The 20,388-nt window shown below is 34.4% G+C and overlaps 1 pseudogene; it reads right to left on the bottom strand.

Moving 5' to 3' along the window:
- Positions 1–237: 237 nt before the first annotated feature.
- Positions 238–20,388, bottom strand: part of LOC112020163 (spermidine synthase 2-like) — a 29,828-nt pseudogene continuing 9,677 nt past the window's right edge.

Raw genomic sequence — 20,388 nt, forward strand, 5'->3', positions numbered from 1 at the left:
GTAACACTTTTCTAACTTATAGGGTAGATGGATGGGGATGTAATCTGGGATTTGGTAGTGGGCTCTAAAGGTATTGAAATGAGGCTCCTTAATAGTAGAAGTAAAAGAATTCACCGTCCACTCTGGTAGCATGATGAACTCCTTAAGTCCATCAGCACCTACGATGGACATGACCCTTTGATCCCCATCGTCATTAGAATCCTCCTCTAGCTCGATCATCTCTATATCCTCATTTATTTAGGACGAGGAAGATGCAGACAGACTCCTCTCTTCACTCAGATCGTCTTGGTCTTTGTGACCTGACGGATAAACCTCTTTGTAGTTCGCCTCATCACAGACAACTGACTGGTTACTCGACGCACTAGACATTACCTACATGTAATGACAAAACCTAAGACTCTGACGGGGTTTGAAAAAGGGTGACAAGGACATAAAGTCTAAGGAAAGACAAAATACCAAAAGTTGAAAGGAAAACTAAAAAGAGGACGGATAAGAAACTACTTACCGATTTAAGAAACGAACGGATGAGGGTGCTGACGACTGTGTAGAGACTGGACAGACTGGTCTCTGACAAGGATGACAGTCTCGCTTTGACAAAGTATTTCTGGGAAAAGTAAAAGAAATGAGTAAGAGAAGGGTTGATATTTATAGGAAGAGTGCACGGAAGACGAAGCGACCCTTCGATTCTAGACAACAGTCGGTAGAAATGTTACACGTGTCGTGAGGTAATAAATGTGTTCCTGACAAATCTGACAGTACGACCCATTGAGTTAAAGCCGTCGACCCGTGGATTCACAACTGTCAGCCCAATCTTGATCGGTCACCCCATGTGTCCCTTCTTTGAGTTAACGGGCCCATGGGGTGAGGGGACAACTGAAGAGGCAAAATTCGAGATTGATGGGTCCTTGCAAAGTGGGCTGGACGGTTTCTCATTCGTGGGCCGACGCCAAACCGGCCCGTTATGTGCAAGACCTTTTTGGGACGGATCCATCGTCAACTTATACAAACTGGACGGATTTGATTGCCACGCGTTAGCCAATCCCTAGATGAGTATACTTGTGACACATGCATAGTATCCTAACAAAAATAGAATCCTAGCAGAGAAAGGATTCTATTTGTGGCACACATTAATGAGGAGCTTCTCTATAAGGAAAAGACTTGTCCATCACGTTTTGAACTCTTGAAGGGGATTTCTACAAGGAAAGTACTTCAACTTTAAGTAGAAGATGTCAACTTTCGATCTACTATAAAAGTACCAATACCCTCACAAATCAAGGGACGCATAATTGACCCTCTCTAGTACTCTGGAGTTGTCAAAGATTCTAACTTGATCTTCGGAGGGTATTCGGCCGGCACCACACCGGTGCTCTCTGTTTAGGTTTTTCTCCTTTCTCGTGTTGTGTAGGTTGTTTTTAGAGCGTGCGAGTACGTGTGGTTTACTGGTGGTTTTTTCGGCTTCATCACTGTGAAACAAATGAAAGCTCCAAAAACCAACATAGAGAAGCCTAGTCAGAATAACATAAGAAAGTACATAAACAAAATGAAAGACAAAAGACAAGCCAATGTTACCACAAACAAAAAAAAAAAATGGTGACTCAAACCATGAAAAAGGGAAAAGGAAGGGAGCTGAAAGAAAACATTGGTCTTAGGGGATTAGGAAAGAATTTGATTTCAAAACCAGTCATTCTTTCCCATCACCCCAAACCCAAAACCTTCTTTCAACTCTCTCTCTCTCTCTCTCTCTCTCTCTCTCTCTCATTTCCTCTCCCTCTTTATAATAATGGAAGAAGGAGAACAATAACAAACAGTTGGAATTTTTTTTTTACTAAAGATCAGAGGATAGAGGAAAGAGAGGAACCAAAGGAAATCATAGGAATGGGCGGAATCGGAAAATAAAAGTTGGTTTCTTTGCCAAACCTCCCATCTCCCAAAACTTCCTTCAAATCTTTCTCCTTTGCCCATTTCTTTCTTTGTGAAACTGGGTGGGTGAGAGCAGAGATTAATATAGGAACTAGGAAGTGTGATGTGAATGAAGAACATAGTGTTGACTGTGCAGTAGCAACATCCCAAAATGGTGAAAGAAATGGAGTCTTGTGCAAAAGGACACAGCTCAGTCACATTGAGATTTTGAGAATAGATGAGGGCAACACGCTTGTACAGTCCATTGGTTGAGGGTTGGCATAGTCATCATAAAGTTTGGATTTGGTCCCACAGATTAAAAGTACATATATAAGTACTAGATACGTTCACCTTAATCTACAGTACACTACTACCTGTGTAAAGAGAGGATGGGACAAGAGGCCTATGATTCCTATTGCATCTATTGGAACACAAAATATATGTAATGTACTTGTTTCAAAATGTATATCGATTCGAAGCGAAATAAAATCCAAGACCTAGCCCATATGCAATGATTCCCTCGATATTGATGAATGATCCAGCCCATTTGCACCGTCCATTTTGTCAACTTCAACTCAATTTTGATGCTCACTATCCCACTCTCCCTACATGTCCCTTGGTATCAGGCTCCTTGTCTTGTCCTTTGCTTTATTTCTCAAAAAAAAAAAATTTTTAAAGAAAACTTTGAATAGAACTAGTTTTTTTTTTTTTTAAAGTAAATTACTAGTTTTAGGCCATTTTCACACATTTAACATAAAACCTAGTAAAGTAAAAATTAGAAAAATTATAAGGTAATTTGGATAATGCTCATTTCTCTCGTATTTATGATTATTTTTGTTATGAATTTAATTAGTGAGATTCATCGTAATTGTGAGAAGAATAAGTATCATGTCACTATATAAAAAACACTATATATTTGTGTCAACCATATTAAAGGGCAACACTTTTTACTCACCACCCAAGTAATGTTAGGACAACATAAAATTGCCTTATCAAAAAATAAAAAATAAAAAATAAAATTACATAATTTTTTCCACAACTCATTACGTGGCAAATTGTGAGCGATAAAAGTGACGAATTGGGGAAAAAGTGTTCGGTCTAGCATTTCTTCTCACCACCCAAAACAAGTTTGTAAAAATGTTTCTATGCATTTTCCTTTTGTGTCATATTTCTTTGGTTTATGCAATAGGTAATAGCTATTCCTTAGTAGAGGTAATAATTTTTAAAATTAATATATTTTCAAATATACAAACTTTCCATATGTACATAATAGTTATAAAATTATATATATATATATATATATATATATAACCCAATGTATGTGTATGTTTAGTCTTTCAATTGCGACATATTTTATTATCAGTAATAAAGATTATTATTCATGTTGCAATTATCATTCAATGTACCAAACATATACTTAATTCTCTCTCATTGGTGAAAGGAGATCCTAAAAGCAAGAAAAATGAATTCAAGTATGAACACTTTCCCATATTTAATGAAAAAGAAAAAGAGAGAGAGAGAAAAGGCAAATGGAATATCATGTATGAACCCATATCCAATGAAAATGAAGAAAAGTACAATGAATTTCAAGTAGGAGCAATGGAAATTCACGAGCGAGGTCTCAAATATTTATAACCCTTATATTATGTACTAAACTTTTTAGTACTGAATACCTTTGTTAAAGGAGATTTCCACATTAGTTTCACATTACGTAGTAATTATTACAAGATTTCCATGTGTCAATATGGACCAAAACACGGGACACCCTTGGACTAGCTTATTGATTTCCATTATTTCCATCCTATATTACAAGTATTGTTCATAGAAAAAGACAATCTATATACCATTAACGTCACAATTTTATTTTCTTCATTCGATTGAATGATACAGATCAACTTTTGTTGCAGATTTGACAACCTGTGTTGTCAGGCGCGGAAGGTTTTGGCCCGGGTTTCCCACTAATTTTCATTTGGACAATATTTCCTCGCAGGATACTGTTTTTCTCTGCAAACATGACAAAGATATTGCATGAATATAAAACCTAACTGTGCATGAATATAAAACGTTTACAAAGATATTGCATGCAACGATGGGAAAACAAGGGACTTACTCGCTCGTGGGACGACATTGTTGGGTTCGGCAACCACCATCGTATACGTAGATGAGAGAAACAAAAAGATAATAAGCATCTGAATGATGAAAAACCTGATGGAAGTCTTGGCATCCATTTTGGATATGGAGAGGAACAAATGAAGATTTGTGGGTTTGCAAGGCCTTAAACTTGAGAATAATTTTTGATGTTCAACAGGCTGAAACTCGACTAATATATAAAGAAAAATCTACACTAATCCTTGTGTGAGCAAATTTTTATAAAGAAATTACCTAGCTAAGTGATTGTGGTATGCAAATTTTTATAAAGAAATTACAATAACTTTTGTTAAGAACTTCCCAAGAAATTACAACAATTTTTGTTAAGAACTTCCCACCAAAGCAAGGGTGGTGATAAAGCATATTCAATGTGAACCCCCTGACTTCCAAAGAAAAAACTATATATATATATATATAAATATAATTTTTTTATTAACTTAATACTTAATTTATTTTTAAAAATATTTTTTTACACACCTTGACTTAAATTTTGCACATCTTTATTACAAGTATTTTCGACTTTAAAAATAAAGAGTAAGTGTAATTATTTTTTATATAATTCTTTTTGTTAGGAAGTTCTTAACAAAAGTTATTGTAATTTCACAAACACTTACTCTTTATTGTAATTTCTTAACAAAAGTTATTGTAATTTCACAAACACTTACACTTGTTCTTTATTGTAAGTTCTTAACAAAAGTTATTGTAATTTCTTTATAAAAATTTGCATACCACAATCACTTAGCTAGGTATCCCATCTCTCTCTCTCTCTCTTCTTTTTTCTTTCTCCCTCTCTCTTATCTCTCCTCTTATATCTATCTCTCATTCTCTATGATGGTAGTGGTGGTAGCCGTGGCTGATGGTAATGGGTTGTGGCTCTTATTTTATTTTATCTACAGTGGGTTATGGTTGTGGTTAGTGTAGAGGTGATTGTGGCTGTTTTTGTGGTGATTGTTTTTTATTGTTTTAATGAGTTATTTATATTATTTAAAATAAAGTGGTAAAAAAAAAGAATATTAGGTATATTATAAAATGAGTTGCTAAAATAAATAAAATAGTTTGTTGAGTTGCTAAAAACTAAATTTGTAGCATCCTATGAATGCTCTTAGCTAGCTTTACAAACCTTCATTTAAATTGGAGACTCATTAATTAAATGGATGAACCATACAATATGCCATTCTTTTAGTCTTGAACAATATTAAAATGAAAATACCAATGAAATTACACTTTTTCTCTTGAATAATTATTTGACACGTGAGGTATTTAAACACATTTTTATTCATTCCCATCCCATTAACCAACTTGCAAATAATGCGAAGTGTTGAATATTACTGAATATGCCCAAAGTTATGGATCTTGGTTATAAGTTAAGAAAGTTGAGTGTTTCTTTTTTCATATAGAAACATAATGTAACTACAAGTCTACAACTCATTTACCAAAAAAAAAAAAAATCAGATAACAACACTTTAATGTGCCACTTAAATTACACAATCTGGCTTATGTTTAGGATCCACTTATCTTATTGAAACGGAAAATTTTTTGTTGAAAGGACAGTAAATAAAAGTAAAAGTTAGCTAAAATAATATAGTGAAACCTATGAATAGTACCAAAAAATGCAGTGGGACCATGAATATTAGGAAAAATAAGCTAAATAGTAAAATAAGCTGATTTTTTAAGCTGGAGCTAAACGCAGATATGTAATCTCTTAATAATAACACAAGCTGTAGCTTCTGCGTTTTGACTGATCCACGACTTGAAGTCTATACTCTACACTCATGCAAGCTTCGGCTGTATGATGCTAATTATTCTCAGCTTATATAAATGTATTTCCATATATTTTTTTTATTCCAATATCAATCAGTATTATATACTATTATCATGATCCGAGGCTTTACAAACATCTCAGCTTACTCAAACGAAAATACTTAAAAGAAATCTGGTCAGAATAACACCAAAAAAAGAAAAAAAAAATTACATAAACAAAAAGAAAGACAAAAAGCAAAAGACAAACTACCCAGCTCCAAAAACTTCATCCACCTCTATCTCCCCTTCCCATTTTACCTCTTTTCCTCATTTCATTTTCAGAATGAGAAACACTTTACTTGCTCCAAGCCTCCATGTGTTGTGGTTGCCTGATAAGCAAGGCATGTACAGAAGTCAAACTTTTCTGTATTTCCTGTTGTTGTGGCAGTGTACACCTTTGAAGCAGTAAATAAAGTCAGAAGCAGATGTGATTTTGATTTGAGCGTGTCTTTTACACGTTAAGGGGTGTTCGACAAGGGATTTTAAACAACGTGTTTTAATTTTTAAATAATATTATATGTATTTTTATATAATTATTTATTTATATACATTTCTAAAAATGTCATGTTAACGAGTGTCATAAAACATTAGTTAACAATCTAATTAAATAAAGTTTTTATAGGAAAAGGAAAAAAAAAAGTAATTAATGTTTTGACAGTATTTTTTATTTTTCATAAAAGTGATATTAAAATTTTTTTAAAATGAGTCTTAACCAATACCCCAATGACACTTATTAACATTTTCCTTCTAAAAAATACAAATAATATTACTAGAATAATATTACCAAATACCTCCTAAAGAAGACAAGCACGATGAAGAAATATAGAAATTCGTTGGATCACTGAGGATTCGGATCACGATTCACGAGCGATATATAGTCATGCAATTGTGAGAGGAAGAAACGGTAAAATAAGTAAACGTTTTGATCTAGGGTTAAGATTAAAAGTAAACTTTTTAACTCTTAATCTTGGCCATCAATAATCAAACCAGATCTCAATAACCGAATTGAGTGCGAAGAGCAGTGCATGCAATTATCAGTCATCAGTCAAAGTTTCTTGTGAATTGTAAAACGGTTATGATAGTAACAAGCTAAAATATTAAAAAGGTAAAGAATTTTTTTTTTTTTTTACCATCTTGACTTTTACGTCTCACAACAAACGGTAAATGCATAGTGCAAGCTTGCGCTAAACTTTTGTAGTTTATCTAAATATCGTGGGGGAGCAATAGCAATGGAGTGAGTGACGGATAAAAAAAGAGTTTTTATTTTTTTTTATTTTTTTTCAAGCTACTCAGAAGGGAAATAAATTGGAGGTATTTTATTTTAGAAATTCTTCAGTGCTACACCAACAAACAGTAGACATATTTAAAGGGAAGATTTTGCTATTGTGTTAGTTTTACTGGTCCCAGTGTTTTGTAGACAGATTGTATTTACTCTAGATTTATTGTTGTATTACCAAATTTTATTGTGAACTGAAATCTTGCACAACCATTAGTATATTGTAATCTCTATTTTATATAGTTGATTTGTCAGAATTGTCCTGTAGCGTTTTCCTTTACACTAGAGGATTGTGTTGTGTTTTCACTATGCTTGCTGGATTATTTTCATTATATATATATATATATATTTTATTGCTTGAAATTCATTTAATTTAATTCACGCATATGCATTGGAATTTATTTTTCCAACAGATTCAATTTGACCTTGAAAACTGGCATGCCTCAGCGTCATGTTAGTCATATAAACAATTAGAGGAACCAAATTCAAAGAGTCATAACCAAAAAGGGTAAAAAGAAAAACAAAGAAGTCCAGCAACAAGGTGAACTTTAGAGGATTCCTTTCCCTTCAGCTAGAGTCTAGAGAGATCTAGGCCCACTAAGGGAGAAGAAACATGATTCAGGCCCACTAAGCAAGCATGTCTTGGGCACCCTAGGCCTCACCCTCTCCCAAGTCCGCAAGTCTCACCTTGACGAGATGAGAAATACTTATAGCACATAAACAGTTTTATACAGTTTTACACACAATTCAAATAAAATTGAAAGTGTAATTTAAAGTTATGATTTTTAAGTTAAAAATTATGACTTCAAATCATGATAATTTCAGTTGTTTTTTAGGTTGTGTAAAACTATGAAAATTGTAATAAACATAACTCTATTGGAATCGGGGTACTACCATAATGCTAGTTATTGTTATAGACTTTGTGTGATATATACACTGTCATATGCTAAGTTATACGCACTCCAGAGAAAACATGTGTTTTGAAAACACTATCACTACTGTACCATAATTTGTTGGCTTTATCGTTCCCCACAAAATTCATATCTTTATTACTTGAACCCTGACCTCATCCCAAACAGCCCAACTCTCTCTCTCTCTCTCTCTCTCTCTCTCTCTCTCTCTCTCTCTCTCTCTCTGTGCGTGCGCACACACAATGCATCATGAAGCAAGTTTGTGTCAACAATGTTTGCAGTGAAGAAATGCATTAAGAAACTCGTTCATATAACTTAATAATGTATGGTTTCTCAAAAAAAAAAAAAGCTTAATAATGTATGTAACCACATGAGGCTATTTCTGACGAAAACTAGTAATGAACGATAACCAAAAAAGTTCAGCTCACCAGAATCAAATACCATCAGTACGAAGAGATTCCTTTTTTGCTTGCTTTGATGACAAAAAAAAAAAAAAAAAAAAAAAAAAAAAAAAAAAAACATATGTATGATATTTCAGTATGTCATTTTTAATGGCACAGGGATTGACGATTGTAAGGAAAAAAAAAGCACATGAGAACCATCTTCGAATTAAAGTATATAGTCAACATATTTTTTTTTTTGAGTAAATTTAAAAGATTAAAAAAACAAAAACAAAAACAAAGCTTTTAGATATTATCACAAGTGCAAGTTTTTTTTTTTGGTTGAAACATAAGGGTAAGTTAATCTTATGAATTATATATTGATATTGCTTGTAACAACTCATATCCTCATATTGTTCGCGTCTTGCCTCTCACAGTTTTGAAACGTGTCTTACCATTTTTTGTATATTATATGCATGGTCTTTCCATTTTCCTTCCCCAGACAATTTGGGACTCCCAAATCACATTGTTGCTAACTTTCTAAATCTTTGAAATTTCTTAAGAAGGCTAAAAGTCTAATAGGTTTACTAGCATATTTTGATATTATTGCCCAAAGTTTTCTAAATCTTCCACTAGCAACTGTTATATATAGTCTTGGATTACAATCAAGAAGAATATTGGGTCCATTTAGCTAGTTTAGATTGTTTTTCAAAAGCACCACATTAATTAATAGAACATAATGCAAGCTCCGTTGTTGCACTTTGTTTCTCGAGACAAGATTCCTGAAGCCCTTTCTTTTTCTTTCTTTTTGAATAAGATAAATTCATGGCCAAGAAAAGATATTAAAATCAACCTCAAAAACCAACAATTTGCATGGTATTTTACTCTGGTTCATTTTAAAGGGGTCTACGTGTTCAAGGCTTTGCTACCCAATTTGTTTTACATGGGGCTATTAAGGCTATTTGAATTGGGTAAATTGATCATTCATCAAATCTACAAAACTATCACTACACTAAAATAAGTCTATTACATCAAGTGTTAATACAACAAAATTAGTATAGTGGTATTAGACATAATATCACATCTACAAATTAAAAGTCATTGCAATAGTAACTTAAAAATTGTAAATTATTACATTAATAATAATTAGTTGTATTAATTTTTAATTTTCAGTTGCAATAGAGATTTTAATACTAAATTGAATTTAGAAATTTTTTTCCAATAACATGTAGGGTCAAAATTTGTACCCAAGCCAAAATGTGGAATGTAGCCAATGAGCCAATATAATAATTTGTAGAGAGTGGTGAAAGAGTGAGTCTCTTTAGATTAACAAGGTTAATAAAGATTTAAAAGAAAGCAACAAAAAACAACTTGAAACTTGAATAAACTGATGTCCGAGGAGATAAACAATTGTTTAAAAGCTAATACAATTCTTAGAGTTACAGTAATCTTCCTATTTCTTCCCTTTCTCTCTTTCGATCCCTTCATGAGAGGTCTTTTACATTTATATAGTTTTCTTTCAAACCATCTTGATCGTACACTTTTTCTTCATCAAGCATTACTTGAATATATTCCATAAGATATCTCTTTGGTTCTCATGAGTGGTGGCACTGAGACTCACTGTTCAGGAGTCTTTTCCACATAAATGCGGCAGAAAAGTTGCTGAGTGCATTTAATCGGTGGTAGCAGTTTTTTCTTTAGATATTTCTTTATTCTTATCATTTTTATACGTCCTGAAGTTATACTTATGTTGGAACTTCCTGGAAGGTCACCCAAACCGCCTAGGTGTTTGCTTGACCGATATTCCTCATATGAGAAGGATACACTCTCGGACTATATTCCTCTATCTTTTCCTTACGTGATTCTCTACTCGGGACTTTCTCAATCATTTACTCCTCCTGGACGTACCCACATTTCAAATAGTGCCCAAGACCCAATATAGAATTTAAGGCCCAATAAAGAATTTGGCTTTTATCCCACAACTTAAATTGAAGAAATCAATTTTTTTTAATAGCTTAAATTGAAGAAACCATTGTAATAACCTGATATCAATTATATATTTTGTGATATATTATAATAGAAATTTCAAAGAGATGGTTTATTGCAACAAATTTAACATTGCAATAACTAAATATCAATTATTTTACAATCTATTGCAATGACAAACATGAAGCTACAATGAATATATTATTATAATGATCTAATTCTAATTATTTTACAATATATTGTAAGAAAAAATATGAAAAAAACTATTACAATAAATATACCATTGCAATAATTTGAACCCAAATTATTTTTGTCAATTCTTTACAATCTATTGTAATAAAATTCATGAAATAATTGCCTATTGCTACAAGATATTCGAAATAATAAATTGTTTATTACAATAGCAAATATATTATTACATCAAAATTTTCATTAAAATATTTAAGGTTTATTGCAACAAAAAAAATTTGTAGCACAAACTTATTACCTCAAATTTTATTGCAACACTTTGCATAAACTATTGCAATGACTTCGATGTTATTGCAACGATTTTTTTTTTTTTTGTTGTAATAAACATTTTTTATTGTAGTGTATTTTAGCAAAAGAATCAAGTATGGTTACCGTCACAAAACTTCATAGATTTTGAATAAAACAGCACAACAAAGTTGTGATTTTGTTTCATTGCAGATGACTGTAGTTTCTGCTATTATTTCTTACAGCCTTACACAAAAAGTTTGGATTTTTTAAAGAGAAACCTGGTTATGATTCTTCTAAGTACCAAGAACACAAACTTTCCCTGCAACAACCCACAGATCCAACCATAAAATGCTTAACCTGTGAAACAAACAAAAACTCCAAAAACCCACATAGAGAAGCCCGATCAGAATAACATAAATAAGTACTTATACAAAATGAAAGACAAGACAAGCCAATGTTACCACAAAACAAAATGGTGACTCAAACCATGAAAAAGAGAAAGGGAGGGGAGCTGAAAGAAGACATTGGTCGTAGGGGACTAGGAAAGAATTTGATTTCAAAACCAGTCATTCTTTCCCATCACCCCAAACCCAAAACCTTCTTTCAACTCTCTCTCTCTTTCATTTCCTCTCACTCTTTATGATAATGGAAGAAGAACAACAACAACAAATAGTTGAGATTTTTTTATTAAAGATCAGAGGATAGAGGAAAGAGAGGAACCAAAGGAAATCATAGGAATGAGCGGAATCGGCAAAGAAAGGTTGTTGGTTTCTTTGCCATACCTCCCACTTCCCAAAACTTCCTTCAACTCTTTCTCCCTTGCCCATTTCTCTCATTGCCTGCCTCATTCTTTAAAGAATGAGAAAGATTTACTGTGTGAAAAATGGGTGTAATATAGGAATTGGGAAATGTGATGTGAATGAAGAACATAGTGTTGTGTTGACTCTGTAGCATACCAAAATGGTGAAAGAAATGGAGTCATGTGCAAAAGGACACAGCTCAGTCACATTGAGATTATGAGAATAGAGAAAGTATATTATGTTTCGGTAATACCAACTCAGCATCTATTTTGATAGTTTTTTATCCAATAAATAAGTGACATTTATTTCAAAAAAATCACATCAGACTACTCTAATAAATTAATCACAATCTTCTATACTACCGGGAAGATAAATTAATCATTTATTGAAGTGATCTGATGTGGTTTTTTGAAACAAGTGTTACTTATTTATTGGATAGGAAATACCAAAACAGATGCTGAGTTGGTATTACTAAAATATGGTATACGACAGCACACTTGTACAGTCCATTGATTAAGGGTTGGCACAGTCATCAAAAAGTTTGGATTTGGTTCCACAGATTAAAAATACATATATAAGTACTAGATACGTTCACCTCAATCTACGCTACACTACAAAATATATGTAATGTACTTATTTCAAAATGTGTATTGAATCGAGGCGAAATAAAATCCAAGACCTAGCCCATATGCAATGATTCCCTCACTATTGATGAATGAAACGGCTTATTTGCACCGACATTTTGTCAGCTTCAACCCTATTCTAATGCTCACTCTCCCACTCTCCCTACATGTCCTTTGGCATCAGGCTTCCTGTCTTTCCTTTGCTTTATTTCTCAAACTTTAAAAAAAGAAAAAAGAAAAAAAGAAGACTTTGAATAGAACTAGTTTTTTTTTTTTTTTTTTTTTTTTTTTTTTTTTTTTTTTTTTTTTTTTTTTTTTTAAAAGTAAATTACTAGCTTTTAGGTAATTTTCACACATTTAACATAAAACCAAGTAAAGTAAAAATTAGAAAAATTATAAGGTAATTTCGATAATGCTCATTTCTTTCGTATTTATGATTAGTTTTATTATGAATTTAATTAGTGAGATTCATTGTAATTGTGAGAAGAATAAGTATCATGTCACTACATAAAAAACACTATATATTTGTGTCAANGTCTACAAAAGGAGTTGAGAAAGAAACTGTTACTTTCAACCCATAGTTCTCTTTTCAATCTGTAGTGGATCTACAAACTGTAAACTACAATGGAGTCGAGAACATATTTTTAGTTGCATGGAATTACCTCTGAGTTGTAGAACTTGGGGGGTCCTTTTGCCACTCCATAACTCTCCGGATTCAGTGGATTTATTGGGTGTTTAAAATCAACTGGTGGCTCCTCACTTGAGCAGAGCATGAAACCTATCAGCCCACTGAAAATGGAAATATAAACAAAGCACAAGCCTACATTGTTACTGAATACAATAGTGGATCTTCAAAGATTCAGCAGAGAATTTTCAAAGCTTCAAAAATTCTTTAATCAATACATATAAGGACATAATATTTTTGACAACTGCTGATATGACTTGTTATAACTGGTGCATAATAAAAGTGGTGTTGGTGATGGACTCAAGGGAAAGTAATGTTATTCCAATTATAACAAGACATGTTAATAGTTGAAAAAAATGTTATGTCATGCTATTAATTGTGTTAAATTCGAAAGGACCATGCCTTGTATATGCAGGAACTGTTGTCCAAGCATAGTTGACAGAACCCTTGAATATCTTGCTGCAGTGTGCTATGGTATCTGCAATGACAAAATTCTTGAACCACAAGCTCTCTGCAGGAGTACTCATGACCCCACCAGGACGAAGAGCCCTCACTACAGATTCTAGGAAGCATACATCAGACAGTTCTTCTGCTTGAGGCCCTGTATGATATCAGATATCTAATGTCTTTAGCACTTGCAATATGATGCTTTCAATATAATGACCTTTGGCATTGAGAGGAAGAGAGATTACCCATTGACTGGAATGCATCCACTATAATTGCATCATATGTGCCTTAGGAACCGATTTCATGAATGCAACTCCTGCATGTTAGTCATAAAATTAGGCACATAGAATGGACTAAAGAAAGTTTAGGATCAAGAGGACAGAAAGATGACATATTAATACCATCGCCTATATGTAGATTCACTCGGGATCCTTGTAGCCAACCGCAATGTCAGGGAAGTACTTTTTGTATACCTGAATTGTGCATATTCAACATCTATATGTGATGTCCTTTTGAGATTTTGTAAAATGTTTCAACACTCAAGGTTTTACCACCTTGAATTGTTCATTTTTTTTTCCTTAGGCTTTTGTTAACTAGTTACATTGTAACCCATAATTGAATATTTACGTGTTAAAGTGTCAATTTTTGTTTGTCCATGAGATCAGCATTAGATGTTAGCCCGCAAGGAAAGCAACATAGACTTTGAGGTCATGGTTTACTCACATTGACCACCATTTCATCAATTTCACATATATCAATTTGCTCAACAGAAAGAATGGCGAGATATTTCCCGCAGAATGCCACCATCTCCCCCTCCAATAAGCAACACCTGAAATGGGTAAAAAAATGAGATACAAGTGAATTAAAAAAAGTTTTTAAGAATAGAATTAAGGAGAGAGGAGGTTTTTGTTTTGTTTTTTAAAAGAAGTGTGTAAAAAAGATAAATGAAAAAGGGTAGAGACATGGATTGTCAAATAGGAGAGAAAAATAATAAACCTAATTAGCATTGTTTTGGTTAGGACAGAGCCAGGAATTTTTATTAATTTTATTTGGGGGCTCGCATTATGCTGTTGATATTTTAGTTAAGACAAATCCCGTGTGTGTATGAGTGCACATACTAAGATTAAGTCAAAATTCATTAACATATTACATATAAAATTATCATTACTAAATAGTTTTAATTTGAAGAGAACTTATCATTTTTTAAATTCTAATATATATATATATATATATATACAAATGTTATTTAGTTTGATAATATAAATATAAAAAAAATACTAAAAAAAATCTATAATTTCTTACCAAAGTTATTCTTGATGGTGATCTTTCAAATAGTAAAATTCATCAATTATCATGTATTTCCACGGTTAAATTTAAAAAAAAAAAATGAAAATTTCAATATTATTACCACACTGTCTACCAAAATGAATAAAAAAGTATGATGGAATCAATGATGCCTTCAAAACCATGAATAACGATCCAAAACTTTTAGCATATATAAAAGCAAATTTTACGATAAAAATAAAATTGAGGAAAAAAATTGCCTTATTTCTACAACTACTAAGATAATGGGTCTTATTATTTATTTATTTTTTTAAAATGATGTTCGAAATAAGTGAGAGGGAATTCAAATCCTTGTCTTCATAAAGAAGATAAAATAACACAACTAAATTACAAGACTCTTGACGTATGCCAAAAACTCTTATGGTTGCATGAAATTCTGCTTTGATTTTAGTATTTAGATTATAGCTATTTACGATATGTATGATAGCATCGTAAAGGAGAAGAGGAGAAAAATATGAAACCTTCTTTGGGTTTGGAATTGAGCAAAGTGGGAAGTGAGTGAGCATCTCTTGGTAAGCAAATTCATCCCTCTCTGTGAGTTGAAGAGACCCATTCAAGATAGCAACCTTGCCATGTGTTGATGACTGCAGTCACAAACACCACACAATTATATGTTTATAACAATACAGCTGAATTAATATTTTATTTGTCAATCAGGTTTTTTTTTTTTTTTGGCTTAGAATAACAAGTGTAGGGTCAAAATTTGTAGTCCAAGCCCAAAAAATGTGGAATATGAGCCCAATGAGTCAAATACAATAAATTTGTAGAGAGTGGGTGAAAGAGCTGAGCTCTTTGTAAATTAAACAATGGTTAATAAAGATTTAAAAGACAAGCAATCACAAAAACATACTTGAAACTTGAATAAACTGATGTCCGAAGAGATAAACTATTGTTTAAAAAGCTAATACAATTCTTAGAGTTACAGTAAATCTTCCTATTTCTTCCCTTTCTCTCTTTTTCGATCCCCCCTCATGAGAGGTCTTTTACATTTATATAGTTTTCTTTCAAACCATCTTGATCGTACACTTTTTCTTCATCTAAGCATTTACTTGAGTATATATCCCATCAGATATCTTCTTTGGTTCTCCATGAGTGGTGGCAGCTGAGACTGCACTGTTCAGAGGTCTTCTCCACATAAATGCGGCCAGAAAAGTTGCTGTAGTGCATATAATGCGGTGGTAGCAGCTTTTCCTTTAGATATTTCTCTACTCTTATCATCTCTATACGTACCTGAAGTTCATACTTATCGTTAGAACTTTCTGGAAGGTCACCCAAACCGCCTAGGTGTTTGCTTGACCGATATTCCTCATATTTGAGAAGGATACACTCTTCGGACTATATTACTCTATCTTTTCCTTACGTGATTCTTCACTCCGGGGACTTTCTCAATCATTTACTACTCCTCGGACGTACCCACATCTTCAAATAGGGTCCAAAGCCCGATATATGAATTTAAGGCCCAATATATGAATTTGGGCTTTTATCCCCACAATAGCTCCTCGAAATTTTAATTTTTCCCTCGCATTCGAGGAAAAAAAAATGGGATTTTGATCTGCCACAGAGGTAAAGGCTAAAAATGTAAGAATACATGAATTTACACGTGTGAGAGCATAGATTTAGGCGCTTCATCATTGCTGTTGACGTTTCGGTATTTACGAAGCGTTATTAATTGCTCCAGTCGGTGCTATGTCTTTGGCATCCAACGGTGAACCATTGATCCAATGAACGACATTTTTCCTCAGTATTTGGGTGGGATAATTCCCACTCATTTTTTGGGCCCTATATAAAGCCTCAAAGGAGATCATTCTTCCTTTACTTCACAATTTCTCAGACTCTCCAGCAAACTCAAGCATTCAAACTCACAAAGTTTTTCAAATCATCAGTTACATTTCTTTAAAAATCCATAAGAATCCTTCTAAGGATTTAAGGATCACTCCCCAACCCAGTTTGTGTAAGTTCCAATTTCTTCGAACCCTTCATTCTCTCCTCGGCCATCTTCCTCGACCTTCCCATTTTCATTTCCCAGTTATCGTTCTTAGTGTTTTCCTTTTTTGCTTATCCGAAATGGGTAGATTTAAGTATTTAGTGGATAGTCCTGTCCAGATAGAGATATTTAAAGAAATGTATCACATACCACAAGACGTAAACTTGCAGTATTGTCCCCCAGAAAGATTAGCAACAGACCGAAGGGTGGGGAAGTCATAATCCCTGTTATAGCTTTCATAGAAGGGGGAATGACTCTTCCTATGGGTTCCATTACAAGAAAATACCTTCGTAATCATAGGATTAGTCCTGATCAATGCGCACCTAACGTCTGTAGGATCTTAGGAGCAACTGATGCCTTGAATCGGCATTTAGGCCTGGGGCTCACCTGGCTTAATGTAGTCCATATATACGAGTGTCATAAACAAAAGGGGGCGGGATTTTACCTTAAATCCTGATCCAACATCGTTAGGCTTATCTCTTGTCTTCCCAAGTCTAACAAGGGGATGAAAGACGACTACCTGATCGTCTCGGGAGCGTGGCATAACGGTCTTCATTGCCCAACCCAACCAGGAGAGCTAGGTGGGATATCCTAGACCTAGGTTCCCCAGCAATAGATTTAGAATCTTCATTACTAGCATTGTCTTTCTTCTATTTGTATTAGTATTTTATCTTAATTTTCTAATTATACTTAGTTCTGTTGTGGTGTTAACAGATAAAAGGCACGTAGCTCTTCGGCTCAGCCTGACTAACATTGCTGCGCTTAATTTCCTCCTAAGATCAGAGATTTTTGTAAGTGAAGATGAGCAACTTCAGGCTGTCCATCTTATTCTCGATTTCAAGCCTTTCTCGAACACGTTTCAACCGGCCGGCAACGCGATAAGACAGGGAGACTATCGTATAAACCGGATAGACGTATCTCGGCTAAATTTTTTGTCTCCATTTGATCTCCCCCTGCACCGCATCCGGTTCCACAGGGTGTGCCACTGTTCGTCCATCCAGTTCAATAGATTCCCCTTGAAGCCGCTACAGCAGGGGAAAGAGTTGCTTCCTCGACCTCTTCACTAGAGGAACAGATTGAAAATTTTCATTTTGAAGAAGAGGCATCAAGGGAGGTTCAAGTAATTCCCCTCTCGGACACCGAGGAAGAAGCTGATAGGTATTCCAGTGTCCACCTTCCTGTTTTAATAACTACCCTTCCAGATGACTCATCAGAAAAGGAAGAGGAGATGGCTTTGAATACTGGGAGCAAGAGCTTAAAAGATCTTATGAAGATAAGGAATAAAGCAGTTGTGCCCAAAGTATCACCAAGTTCCAGCCAACTGTTAATCTTCCTCCACCCCCTCCTCAGCTCCCTTTTGACCTCGGCTTAAAGCCAAACCTCGAGCTGAAGAAGAAAAGGCCTAATGCCGCTCTTGAGGAGGGTAAGGTGGAACCTTTGAAAGGAAACAAACAACAGAGAGTGGCTAGGGACCAACGAAGCAAAAAGGCTGCGTTTGTTGAGAGCTGAGAGGACCCTCTCGTTGTTGATGTGCACTGAGGACCGCGTATTTGGTCTCCTAAGCTGGAGTTAGATGGTGCCCCCTTCTCCTGGGACACTTCGGTCAGGAACTACCAAGGGGGGCAGGCAGGTCTTATCGTTGAAGCCTTGGAGCAACCACTTCTTTTACCAAAAGATATGGAGGCCTACGAGTGCTTCAATCAGCACGAGTTCTTCCTATCCCTAAAGAGGGACTTGGCCATGGTAGGTGACTTGATCTGCTTCTCTAAGTAAACCATTGGTTATTTTTATTCATCCCTTGGTTTTATATTAATTAAATTTTTTTTTATTCTATTATGCAGATTACTCAACAAGTTTAGGTGGCCGAAGAATGGAATAAAGATGCCCGCAATGAAGCCAAAGCAAAGGCCCATTCTTGGTCTGAGGTTCAAAAATCTCTGGGTAATCTAAAGGAAGATTATTCTAAGCTGTCTGAGCAGCTAAAAGAGATGACCAAAGAAAGGAATAGTCTTGATGCAAGCCTTAATAATACTAAAAAGCAGGCCGAAGACCAACGCCGTCAGTTGCATATAACTGAAATCAATTTGGAAATAGAGAAGCAAATGGTGAAGGACATTCGAGCTGAGCTCTAGAAAGCCAGGGACAATGCCTAATTGGCCAAGGAGGCAGTCGAGGCTGAAAAGCAGGCAGTATACAAGTTTGGGGTGGAAGAGACTTAAGTCAGGCTCACAGAGGAGTTTTTTGTAGTCTGTAGGGAATACTGTGATATAGCCTGGGGTAAAGCCCTTGATGCTGCTGGGGTCCCTGCAGAATCTGACTTGAGGCAACCTAGGAGCGTCTACTACAATCCTAAAATTTGCGAACTCCTAGGTCCTGACTCCTCTCCTTCCAAACAACTCCTAGAGGCCTTGGAACAGCCCTTGGTCGGCCAAGTCCCTCCTGCCCTTCCTGAAGCTCCCAAAGAGTCTGATCAAGCTGGTGGTCAAGGCAAGCAAGCTGAGGATCTTCAAGATAAGGGTAAGGACTTGGGTAAGAAGAAAACTCCTCCTGAACCAAAGGACCAAGCCCTAGATGCTGCTGCCACCCAGTCCAGCCCGATTACTGACCCCATAGTCTCTATAAAGAAGGCTTAGATACTAGGATTTTTTTTTTACTCTGTAAGGAACTGAGAAATACTATCTTTTTGATCAATGAAAGCGTGCTTCTTTTATTCTCTACATTTTCATTGCACACCTCATAAAATTTATTGTTATTGCAAGTAATGTTAACCTGTAACCATCTTAATCTGAGTAAGCTCAACAATTATATTTTGCTAATGATGCAAATAACTTAGATAAATATGGGCAAACATCAGATCATATAAGAATTGTTACCGTACTTATTAAGTAATGACAGGTAGAAAAGTCTTATATATTAAAGTGAATGATTAAAGACTTTACCTGAACTGGATTATGTACAGCACTTACAAAGGACATCGTTGAGCGTTAACTTTAAATCCAGTATATGGTCCAAGAAGTCTAACATGGTTTAAGACCCATTTCAGCATTTATGAAAATTGTTACGGAGTGTAAACTAATTCATATCATTTGGTCCGAAAATTTCAGGTATGACTAAATTTAAGTTTAAACACTTATAAGACTTGCAATGGAGTGTTAACTAACTTATATCATCTGGTCTGAGGACTTCAGGCCTGATTAGATTTAAGTTTAAATACTTATAAGAATTGTAAGAGAGTGTTAGCTAACCCATATCATCTGATCTGAGGACTTCAGGCATGATTAGATTTAAGTTTAAACACTTATAAGAATTATAAGAGAGTGTTAACTAACCCATATCATTTGGTTCGAAGACTTCAGGCATGATTGGATTTAAGTTTAAATACTTATAAGAATTATAAGGGAGTGTTAACTAACCCATATCATCTGGTCCGAAGACTTCAGGCATGATTAGATTTAAGTTTAAACACTTATAAGAATTGTAAGAGAGTGTTAACTAACCTATATCATCTGGTCCGAGGACTTCAGACATGATTAGATTTAAGTTTAAACACTTATAAGAATTGTAAGGGAGTGTTAACTAACCCATATTATCTAGTTTGAGGACTTTAGACATGATTGGATTTAAGTTT

Source organism: Quercus suber, unplaced genomic scaffold (genome assembly GCF_002906115.3).
Source record: "Quercus suber isolate HL8 unplaced genomic scaffold, Cork oak 2.0 scaffold_1, whole genome shotgun sequence".
Taxonomy (NCBI): domain Eukaryota; kingdom Viridiplantae; phylum Streptophyta; class Magnoliopsida; order Fagales; family Fagaceae; genus Quercus; species Quercus suber.